The sequence below is a fragment of the Poromitra crassiceps genome (genome assembly GCF_964638095.1).
Source record: "Poromitra crassiceps genome assembly, chromosome: 7".
Classification (NCBI taxonomy): Eukaryota; Metazoa; Chordata; class Actinopteri; order Beryciformes; family Melamphaidae; genus Poromitra; species Poromitra crassiceps.
In genome coordinates, this window is record NC_139628.1 from 29,209,099 (window position 1) to 29,220,348 (window position 11,250).

The 11,250-nt window shown below is 43.5% G+C and overlaps 1 long non-coding RNA gene across 1 annotated transcript; it reads left to right on the forward strand.

The window, feature by feature from the left end:
* Positions 1–6,773: 6,773 nt before the first annotated feature.
* Positions 6,774–7,776, forward strand: LOC310780103. The gene is made up of 3 exons (XR_014552904.1): positions 6,774–6,898; positions 7,388–7,467; positions 7,575–7,776. It is a non-coding gene; the product is annotated as an uncharacterized lncRNA (long non-coding RNA).
* The last annotated feature ends 3,474 nt before the right edge of the window (positions 7,777–11,250 follow it).

Sequence of the window (11,250 nt, forward strand, 5' to 3'; positions counted from 1 at the left end):
ACACAGGGAACAGATACAAGGACAGACAGTCACCGAGGATAAAAACACAATAAAGCCTCAGGCTTATTTCCATTGCGGTCCTCATGAACATAAAGGGTACAGACATGGAACATATGGATATCACCATTAATACTCAAATTAAGGATTATATCACTATTACAATTTTGAAGAGTAATAGAGGCACACTTGGATAATATACAGTACATGAACATTTGTTGTTCTGTGTAAGGAATTTTATAGACATAGAAAACAAAGGGGGGGGGGAGGAGGGGGATTGCGGGGGGGGGGGGGTGTTGCAGGGGGTAGGGGAGTGAGCAGCTCATCACCTACGCACGCACGAGGTTATGCTGGCTATAGCAGCTCCAAGGGGAAGGTTGTTTGAGGAAAAAAGGGGGGGGGGGGGGTTCGGGGGTGAGCGTAAGGTTTGCAAGGGCTATAGGCCGGACTGTGCTGCTTGAGGGGGGGGGGGGGAATGGGTGGGATATGTGTGTGAGTCAGTTTGATTGTCGGCAGGAATGTCCGTATTATTGTCCATGTGAAGCTGTGTAGCCTAAGCAGCCAGATAACGGAGGCCTCCTCGTTGTTGAACGGCCTCGACCAAAGTCATTATCTTGCAGCTGTTGTAGGTGAGAGGTGGCTGGGGGGGGGGGGGGGGGGGGATTTGCTCCTCTTCTCCACAGCTCTTCATAACGGGGTAATTTGTCATGCACCATTCGGCAGTCTCGGGGTCCAAATGAAAAAATCAATGATGGAAAATTTGGTTATCCGAGTGAAAGTATAATCCCAATCTTTCCTCGGGGCTCGTCTCTGCAACATAAATCACTTCAGTCCCGGTTGTGCAACCACTCCAAGATCTCGTCCAGCTTTTTGACCACTTCAGCATGCATAGCTTCCACCTTTGATATGCGCTCAGTGATCGTATTTGTCTGAATGTTCATGCGTTCTATGACCGCATTAGACTGAGAGTTCCCAACACGAGCCAACTCGTTTATCATGTTGATGAGGGTTGTCTGTGGGCTTTCGTTCTTCCCCATCAGCATGCAAATTTTCCGATAGATTACTACCATGCCAACACCGATTAGCAGATGTCCAGCTATCATGAATCCGAATTGGTAAACATCTTCAACATCTTCTACTGTCAAAATGGCAAGGCGGTTTGCCACTTTTTCCAACCATCCATAACATACCCCGCTGAGAATGTTCCATCTGGGCATTGTGGCTCGCCCGGTCCAGCATTCTTTGTGGAGATAATCTTATCAATCGCGTTGAGAGACCAGCTTATTAATTCCATAATTCTTCAGGTTTAGGTTCTATGAATAGCCAGCGGAGAGCAGAAGGTTTTTTGCAGGGAGCAAGCTGGGGAGTCAGGAAGCAGGAGAGGGAGGAGATGCGACTTGCTCAGTCCAAGGGCAAGGAGGACCATTTCAAAAGATAAAAAAAAATGCTCTGCTTCCATATGTAATGCCTTGCTGTTTTATTTATTTATTAATTGTTGTTACACAAGACACCAGAGATTATTTTGGTGGTATTCCTATCACACAATTAAAAAGCCCAATTAACCTTTGTGTGTGTGTGTGTGTGTGTGTGTGTGTGTGTGTGTGTGTGTGTGTGTGTGTGTGTGTGTGTGTGTGTGTGTGTGTGTGTGTGTGTGTGTGTCTCAGCCTAAACTGACCAGAGACATGGCGTGCCAGACTGAAGCAGTCAGCACAAAACATGCTATTGGGCAGGCTGACATGAAGCCTCCCAGACGAAGCAAATGTGAGTCATAATATTAGCTTGATACACCTGCTACACATGTATCATGATGAATGGGCTGAAGCTAGACACAATCGAGTCTGAAAGAGCACTGTACTCCGTCGGGTCCCCCTAAGCGCACTCCCAAAGTTTGAAGTCGACCTGACAAACGGTTCTCGACAGGCGTGCAGACCTGGAATTATTGTATACAAGTGACTTGTGCTTTTTGAGACTACAATATGCAGCCCTTATGGTGGTTCTGCCTGGTCCAGGAGGTCTAAGACAAACCACACAATTTGCTTATCAAGCTAGAAAAATCCAACGAGATGACCTAAATTGGCTGTTTTGAGTGATTTTAAATATAATACATTATGAAGAATAAGTGCCCATTATGTTTTCTAACCCCTGGTCTAAACTTCTGTCTGTGGGCATGTTGCTATGTTGTTCGTATGGGCCAAATACCACCTGTGTGTGTGTTGTTATCAACTGTTATTGCTAACAATGAGTAGCCTGGCTAGAGCTAACCCTGGCTGGTATTCCAATTTATATATTAGCCTATCTGTTTATTGAGATTAAAATCAAATCAGTATCATCCAAAGATGGGGACTTGGATTTGAGACTTGGACTTGAGTCATACACACTGCACACACAGTGACTTGAGACTTGTCCTCAAAGACTTTAGACTTGACTTGAGATTTGGGACCCGTGAAAACAATCTTTTTTTTTTCTTTATTTGCCCCCCCCCCCCCCCATTTCCACCACTGTCCATAAGAGACTTGACTTGGACTTGTGACCAAATACTTGCTAAAAAGGACTTGGTGTCATCACGGTCACTGCAGCTGCCTCTCAACTCGTTGTAGTAACAGCCTATAAGCTACAGCTATCAGTGTCCGGTGTTTCTTTAGCTTTTTTAGCGTTTATTTAGAACTAGCTGGTGCTCACATATTTGCTCACATATTTGAGTTTGCGCTGCTTACTGTAAAACCCTTTCTTCATGTGCAGCTACTCAGGCCCGAGTTCCTTGCAGGAATGTGTCATGTGACACGAGCACACTGGCGGCTGTTCCTGAGGCCCTGCCAATGGAGTCTCCAACAAGCTCCAGCCCAGGCTCGACACCGGTCAAACGCAGGAGATGTGAGGACTCGAGCTCCCCGCTAGTTTTAACCGGCAGTTCCATGGATAGGTAAAGCATTTACTTTATTTATTTGAATTATTGTGCAAATGTTTGTTCTATGAAAGCCAAACTAAATCCTACCTCCCTCAGTAGCATAGCCGTGCCTCAACATTTTCTTTATTACAGTCTACCATAGGCTTTTGTTCTAAGCCTCGAGGTGTTTGTTTAGGTGTCTGATTTATTTGACATGTCAGTGCATTTATGATTTTGAATTCATCATTATATTCTATGAAAGCCAAAGCATATACTATGTCTGATCTGATGTCAGTCTCTGTCACAGTATCCAGAGGGCATTTCTGCAGCCATGTTCTGCTCCTTGTGTTGTGAGTGCGACACTCTTCATTTCACAGCCACTAGGTGTCAGTGCTGCTGTAGCATTACAGAACCAAATGCTATAGAGTTGAAAATAAAACGAACTTTTGAAAAGTCAGAAGTATTATTTTTTGTGTTCACAATAGAGATGTCAGGTTTGTTTGGAATATTACATCTTCCATCATTGCTCACTAGTGCAGGATCTTAGGCTAGCCTTTCTTACCCCAGGTATGGATAAACTTCTTTTTTTTAAATCATAAAAAAATGAAATTAATATCGGTTATATCGTATCGGTTATCGGCCAAGAAGAATATATTTATCGGTTATCGTATTGGCTCTAAAAATCCATATCGTGCATCCCTAAATGGTAGTCTGTCATTTAGAAGTGCTGTTGTCTGGTTTATTTAGTCAGATTTTTGTCAACACAAGGTTCATTCATACTCATAGAGCATTTTCCTTACACCATATCATTTGTCTTTCCCTTTTTTAGTACCTCAAATGCATTGCCACCTCATGCAGTGACCAAATACATCGTCTACGAAGACAAATTAATGGAACTGTTTAAAAAATGTTCACTTTGCAACCGGAGCTGTGAGATTACCAAAACAGTCATTGGGACACTCCTCCGGGTGAAGCAGTACTGCCATCACTGCCACCACGCTGACCAGTGGTCCAGCCAGCCAATGGTTAACAATATACCAGCAGGGAACCTTCAGCTGTGTGCTGCGGTTCTGTTCACAGGCTCATCATTCGCTAAAACATCAAAGGTGAGACAGGAACAAATTTATAATATGTTTTGTTCCGGTAGTAGGTTGCAATTATGTCGCATCACATTACTGTTTTCCTTTTAGTTCATGGAAGCCTTCAAGATCCAAGGAATCTCGGAAAATACCTTCCATAAACACCAGGCCAAGCTCCTCTTACCCACCATCAACTGGCAGTGGAACCAAGACCAGGAGGCTCTCATAAACGACACCATAGCTGGTGGAGATGTGACACTCGGGGGTGACATGCGCGCGGACTCGCCGGGTGGGTGATTACCAACTTTGATGAGGATGTATGATAGTTAGCTACAGCATAGAGGTATATTTTCAACATTTTTAGTACTGTTATTTTATAGTTTTATTACTCTTTACTCTCCTGTTTTTAGGACATTCTGCAAAGTATGGGAGCTACACTATGATGGATCTCAAAGTAAACAAAGTCATTGACATTCAATTGGTTCAGGTGAGACATTGATAGAAAAACAGTAAGAAAAATAATTCACATGAGTCCTTTTGTATATACTGTGCAGAGCATATATCTATTTTTTTATCCATCACCAGAGCAATGAAGTTGGAAACAGCGTACGGATGGAGAAGGAGGGCTTTGAGAGAAGTCTGTCTCTGCTGGAGCGCAAGGGAGTCCCAGTAAAAGCTGTAGTCACTGACAGACATACAGGAGTCCGGAAATTTTTGCGGGAGCAAAGAAGTGGGATTACCCACTACTTTGACCCGTGGCATATTGGAAAGGGTATGTATGAAACGATACTAAAACATCATATTGCTGCAATTTTCTCTTACAGTTTGTGTTTGTAAGCTTTATGTTTTGTGCCCAGGCGTAGGGAAGAAGATTGATGCACTTGGTAAATTGAAAGGAATGCAGAAGGTGGCCTTGTGGAGGAAGAGTGTGGTGAACCACATTTATTGGTCGGCTATGACCTCTGCATCACCGCAGGAGATTGAGGCGAAGTGGTCCTCCATCGCCAGCCACACCCAGAATCTCCACACCCATGACAATGCCCTTTTCCCAAAGTGTCTCCACCAGCCTCTAGTCGGTGAGCAGGCAAGGGAGTGGCTCGAGCCAAGTAAGTGCAGTTGTAAATTGCTGATCATGTTTACTTTACAGCTAGTTATGTTGCCAAATTGGGTTAATTACATTACTCCTGTGTGTAGGTACCGCAGCATGTGAAAAATTGGCAGCAATTCTGCTGGCTCCGAGACTGATCAAAGACATCACAAAAATCAGTCCACAATACCACACTTCAGGGATTGAGTCCTTTCACAGTCTGATCTTGAAGTTTGCCCCCAAAAATGTGGTGTTCTCCTTCACTGGAATGCTGTGCAGGTATTCAATGCCTGTATATTTTCTAACTTCTAGTATTCACCCTCCCCTCCCATTTTTTGTAATTGCTGAACATGTTAATATAACTGAATGTGCTTCTTATTAGACTGCAGCTGACGGCAATGCACTACAATGAAAATGCAGACAGAACACATACATCCACTGCAGCTGGAGCACTGAGATACTCAATCGTGTACCCAAAGTACAAGCACGGTGACTACAGTGTGCGAGCACTGAAGAGTCATCCCACTTCAGGTATTTTTTGTTTTTTTTTGCCATAAGTGGAGCATCATGATTCATTTTGGGAACGTTGTGTTATAACTCTGTTTTATCTGTACACTGAAGGCTACATCGACACATTGATGGAGCTATTATTTGAGCATGTTGTGGGAGAGCCGCGTCCATATCAGGAGTTCCTTGATGCAGTTCCTGTCCCAGAGGCCCTATGTGCACAGTTTCCGAGGCCTGACAAAGCTGAAGCAGTGGCCAGACACAAGTCACGATTCTTCAAGAATAGGTAAGGTTTGGCTGATTACATAATAGTTTGTAAGAATATATTTCTGGTTATTGATCACTGAATGTGATTGTTTGCCAGTTGTATTACTATCCGCTGATATATCCCTGTTATCGAACTAAAAATCTACACGCTTTTTTTTTCAGCGACGTGTGAGTTCCTGTCCAGGAAAGAGGCTGTCACTGCAGTGAAGCGCCCGGGGACCAACTTCTTCCAACCGCCGCTGGTCAGACGATCTTCTGCATGTCTTTAGTGGGCGGTTCAGAACCCGAAATTAACTTTTTGACTCACCGGCCAGGTGATGGGTAGATGGCAGGGAAAAATCCACCCGCCAGGCATATTTCTTACTGGCCAAAATAATATATCAAATTTTTGTCATAAATACGTCAAGGATTCTGCTGAGGTGAGATTTTTCTCAGATGGCCAATGCAGCCAGTAATGTTCCCGAATATTTACCGTCCACTATTAAACAAAGGACGTTATAAAATACTTGTTTAAAGAATCGGGTAGACCCCTGAGCGTCACCCGTCAAATGTAAAATCTGGTTGCCAATAGCGCTTGGCGGGTGTTAATTTTGGGCCCTGGGGGGGTTATATATGGAGGAACCCCAGGGAGAACATGCAAACTCCACACAGAAAGGCTCTTTCGACAAGATAGCCCACCTGGACAGTAGGCACTGAAGACATGGGGCGTGGGACATGCCCACAGCGTCCCAGGGGGGGATCGAACCCACGACCTTACCTTGTAGCTGTGAGGTGACAGCACTACCACTGCACAACCGTGCCGCCATCAGCCCAACAGACTCCACTTCAGATGGCTGTGTGCACGCCCGGTATCTGAGATCACACACGAATATATTCTAGCAGTAACTAGACTTGTCTTGTATCAGTACTAAACACTAAATGATACCTCTTTGACCTCTCTTTGTCTTCCCAAAACATCTGTTATCTGTTTCCAACCAGAGGTTCTACTGAGAGCTGAACAACTTGTCCACTAAAGATTTCCTTCTCCCGTCTAACAACTGACTGCCGACTACATGTCCCTCCATGCTGAAGGCCCAAGTAAGTTTCAAGTCATTTGGTCCATGTCATGTTAGCCAATTTTTCTAACCTGTTCAGAAAGTACAAGAGTGAATTCAATCTACATTATAATTATTGATATTCTGTGAAATACATTTAATCAAAGCAGCAACAAATAACTTGATGAAAACCTTATTTCTTCTCAATAAAAATCCCTCCCATCGCTTTCACAACATGGTGAAATACTGACAGCCAGACTGAAAAGTATAATCAAACAAATAACTACTGAAACTTATATATGTCTTTTCAATCAAAAAAATATGACCTCCCCATCACTTTTACTGACAGCCTAGTCTCAACACCAGACCCATGAGTTCTTATGCTCATACACGACTTTAGCCCACCCAACCTGCCTGTTGAAAAGGAATCACTTTCATTGGTGCTATGACCTGTCGGTTCTCCTCCCAAAACAGCTGCAAAGTAGCACAGACTATTACCTCAAACATTTTTTTTTTTACTTGGACAAATTAGTTCCTGTCCAGTGGTGGGGTTGAGTCCATGCCGAGGTTTTATCAGCTCAACAGACTCCACTTCAGATGGCTGTGTGCAAGGTATCTGAGACCACACACAAACTTGTGTTGTATCTGAACACTAAACACTACGGCATTGAGCTCTCTCTGTGTCTTCCTGAAACATCTGTTTATCTGTTTCCCACCAGAGGTTCTACTGAGAGCTGAACAAGATTGACGTCTCCCGTCGAACATCTGACTGCCTTCAACCTGCGCAGGCTACGAATCAAACTTCTCTTCAACCTTGCCTTACCTTGCAACACTACCGGGACAGAAAATTGGTGTTTCTTCCCCTCTTGACTCTCACTGCTGTTTTTTTTTCTCTTAGTTTGGATGTTACTTCAGGGTATCTGCGGGGTCTTGAAAAGTAAAATTGATAAATTAATTTAGGGAAAATTAAGGCCCTTTCAGCGGTATTACATTTTGTAGCTTTTGTGCTGATGGTCTTAAATGAGCATATGATATCAGCCCATATCGATCGTAGACCCCTGAATTGAACAGATATTGTGAGAGCAGACTAGATACAGTATATCATCCCGCTACGTTCACACAGACACAGGGAACCTACGCCTTGCCTCAACCCACGCCTACACCTGCAGACCTTGAGCTGGGTGTGAACCGATCACACCGCACGCCTTTGCACGCTGAACCTGGAGCCGAGTCACAAGCGCCTCTCCTCTCTCCCGGCTGTATTTTTTCACGTGTGGTCCCGAATTATCATGTGTAGGTAAAATAAATCTGATATATTTAATGTTCTATTGATGCTGGATATGTATAACCAGGTCTGACTATAGACTTTTTAGAGAGGCAATCTTGCAAGAATATGTGCTGGCACGACAACATTGTCCATCTTGCTTCTTCGGTCGCTATTCTCTCTCTTGAAGATTTGTTTGCCGACGGGAAGAAAGCCCCACGTGATAGCCACCCGTCAATCTCACTCTCTGCTCAACACTGTTGTAGTAACTATTTTATTTTGAAATTCAGTTGACTGCCATTTCCCACGGATATTGTCGTGGTTTTCTTTCGTGGCTTGACAGAAGAAGCCTGCCTGCACGCGCCTTGTCGGCTTGAAAATAGAACTTGCGCCTAAACGATAAAATCGGCAAGGCACAGGCGAGGCGTGGGTACACGCAGGGTTCGCGCTCAGGCGCCCGGTGTACACAGCCTCGTTGACTAAAACGGATGCCTATTTAAAAGCGTGGATAAAGGCAAGGCTTGGGTGGCCGGTGTGAACTAGAGTTTGGTATGGTAATATGGCGTAAGTCTGAACTTACGAGACTGTTCTAGCTGCCTTCACCAACTTAGTCCTTACTTCCACATCATTAGTGATGATTATTTATCAAACATCTTGTGTAAATGTCACCCTCACCTTGTGAATTGCACTCGAACAGTCAGTTATCAGTGCAATTTATAAAGTAAAGCGTCAACCAGAACAAGTAACCACTGAGACCCCTCACTGATAAAAAAAATCTATCCAGTATCTTCAGGAGTGTTTTAATTCAATCCAAGCAACTCCCATCAATCTATATCAATCTAAACAAAATTAGGTCATGGACTAAAAAGTCATACTCATGGTCATTCTGTACTGGGTCTTCATCAGGCCATAGCCTGATGAAGACCCAGTGAGGTTGAAACGTGTTGCGTTTTCCTGCCCGTGTCTCTTATTTTGTATGAAGTTGTACATTGTATGTAAACCTGAGGTTACCTGTGTACCAACACTTCTGGATTAAATTTCTCATAAAGTAACCAGTAAGCTCCTTTTTTCACTTTTGTATTCTACTTGACTTTGAGCTTGCTTGCTGCCACTTTCTCTACTCCTAGGCTACTAGTATAACATTTCTATCTCAATAGGCTTCACATGATGAATGACATAACTGCTGAATATATAAGTTCTGCATTACTGATGTTTAGTATAACATTTCTATCTCAATAGGCTTCACATGATGAATATATAAGTTCTGCATTACTGATGTTTTAAAAATGTAACCTGTTATGTGATGATAAAACCATCCTGCGCCAAAAATAATTTCTGGAATTGACACAGCTGTGGACTTGATGGAGTGAAAATGATTTTATTTTAGTCTTTAAAATGGAGTGGAGGGAGTGGGGCCTCCCTGAAACCAGTGTAGGCTGCCTCATCTTCAGGGAACTCAATCCTGATGCGGCCAACGACGCAGGAGGGAAGGCGCACTCTCACATGCTTCCCCAGATAACCCCACACCCAACGCACAAAGTTCCGGTATGCAAGAAGCCGGTAGGAACTGTAAAGAAGGAATATATGGTCAGTGCTTTGGCCAAAATGTTAATTTGTTTTATTAATCTACAAAATGGGGATCATTTTCAGGATGGAAAGGATGTTAGATTGTGAGACTGAGTACTTGTTTACTTTATATACTAAATATGTATTAAAAATATTGTAAATACAAATCCCTGTATATACTTGCTTATTTAAAACCGGATGCTCCATTTCGCCAAAGAGCTGCAGGTAAGTACCATATGCTGCCTGCAGCACATATGGGTTGAGTGCAACTGGTTCAAACCCTGGATGCAGAGTTGCACAGGTGACATCTTCCCCACGATACCGCCCACACCTACGCATGACCTGCATGGAATGAAAAGCAGTATATGTGTTGTGTGGTCTCATGCAGTGATGCATGTATTATAACCACAGAAGTACATGTGAGAAGGTTACTTCAAATACTGATACGATGGAGCTTTTTAGGGTTATTTGGTGTGCTTATACCTTTGGTATTTCTTTGCAGCAGATATTCTCACTAGGAGAGAGCTTGCTGCAGTTGCCACAAGAGCACCTGTTTCAAATGGAAAAGACATTTCAGAAATGTGCCATGAAAAATCCCTATGTAACTGCAAAAACTGGGCTATTGGTTCAAAAATGTAATTTTCTGTTAGCCAGTGGGTTCCAGGTGGCCCCCAGCAAAAAAGTTGTAATATATTGTCTTTGGGTCATTTATAAATGAAATTAGAAAAATATTATTAGCATTTTTTTGTAGTGCTATTTCACATTGAAGTCAATGGAGAGTGGCTTGTATTTTCCACCTATGGGTATTAAAAGTAAGGCAATGACAGAAGTGGGTATATGACTGCTTTGGTCATGGGTTTCAAAATCTTATCAGATGGGGGTCCGTGGTCTAATTTGTGTCAGTTTAGGGGTCCTTCACGTGAAAACGTTTGAGAACCAACGCTGTTAGCTAGCCTACAGTACAACACTCAAATCCTGTAGAGGGCATTCAATTGAATTGTCGATCATACCATTCATTGACCTCTCCCATTCTGTGGTGAGCCTCCATCTCCTCGCCCACTGCTTCAATAGCTGCTGCTGGCTCCCCACCAGCCTGTGCTAGTGGCTCAAACTGATAAGGTTCTGGGCCGCCGACAGGGGACTCCGGAGGAGAAAAATCCTCGACGTCAGTGTCTGGATCCTCCACTTCTTCATAGGACATTTCTGTCAAGGGACTGTTTGTGCTGCTATCAGAGTCACTCATTGTTAGAGACCTTAGCTAACCTAGAGACAAGCTAGCCTATGCTATCAGTGTTTAGTATGATTGTGATGGGCGGGGGGGGGGGGGGGGGGGGATGCAATGACGTATCTACGCCCGTATGCCGCCGGCGATAACGAGTCTCGCGTCACTAGTCTCTTGTAACGTAGTTGCCATAGAGATACATGCAGAAAATAATTAAATTTCTAGTTCGCCACTGAATTACCAAATTGATATAACTTTCAACCATTTTGAGCACAGGTGTTTCCATACAGGCCACCAGCGTTGGCTAGGTGTTGATATTTATAAAGATATGGCCCCTCTCAAA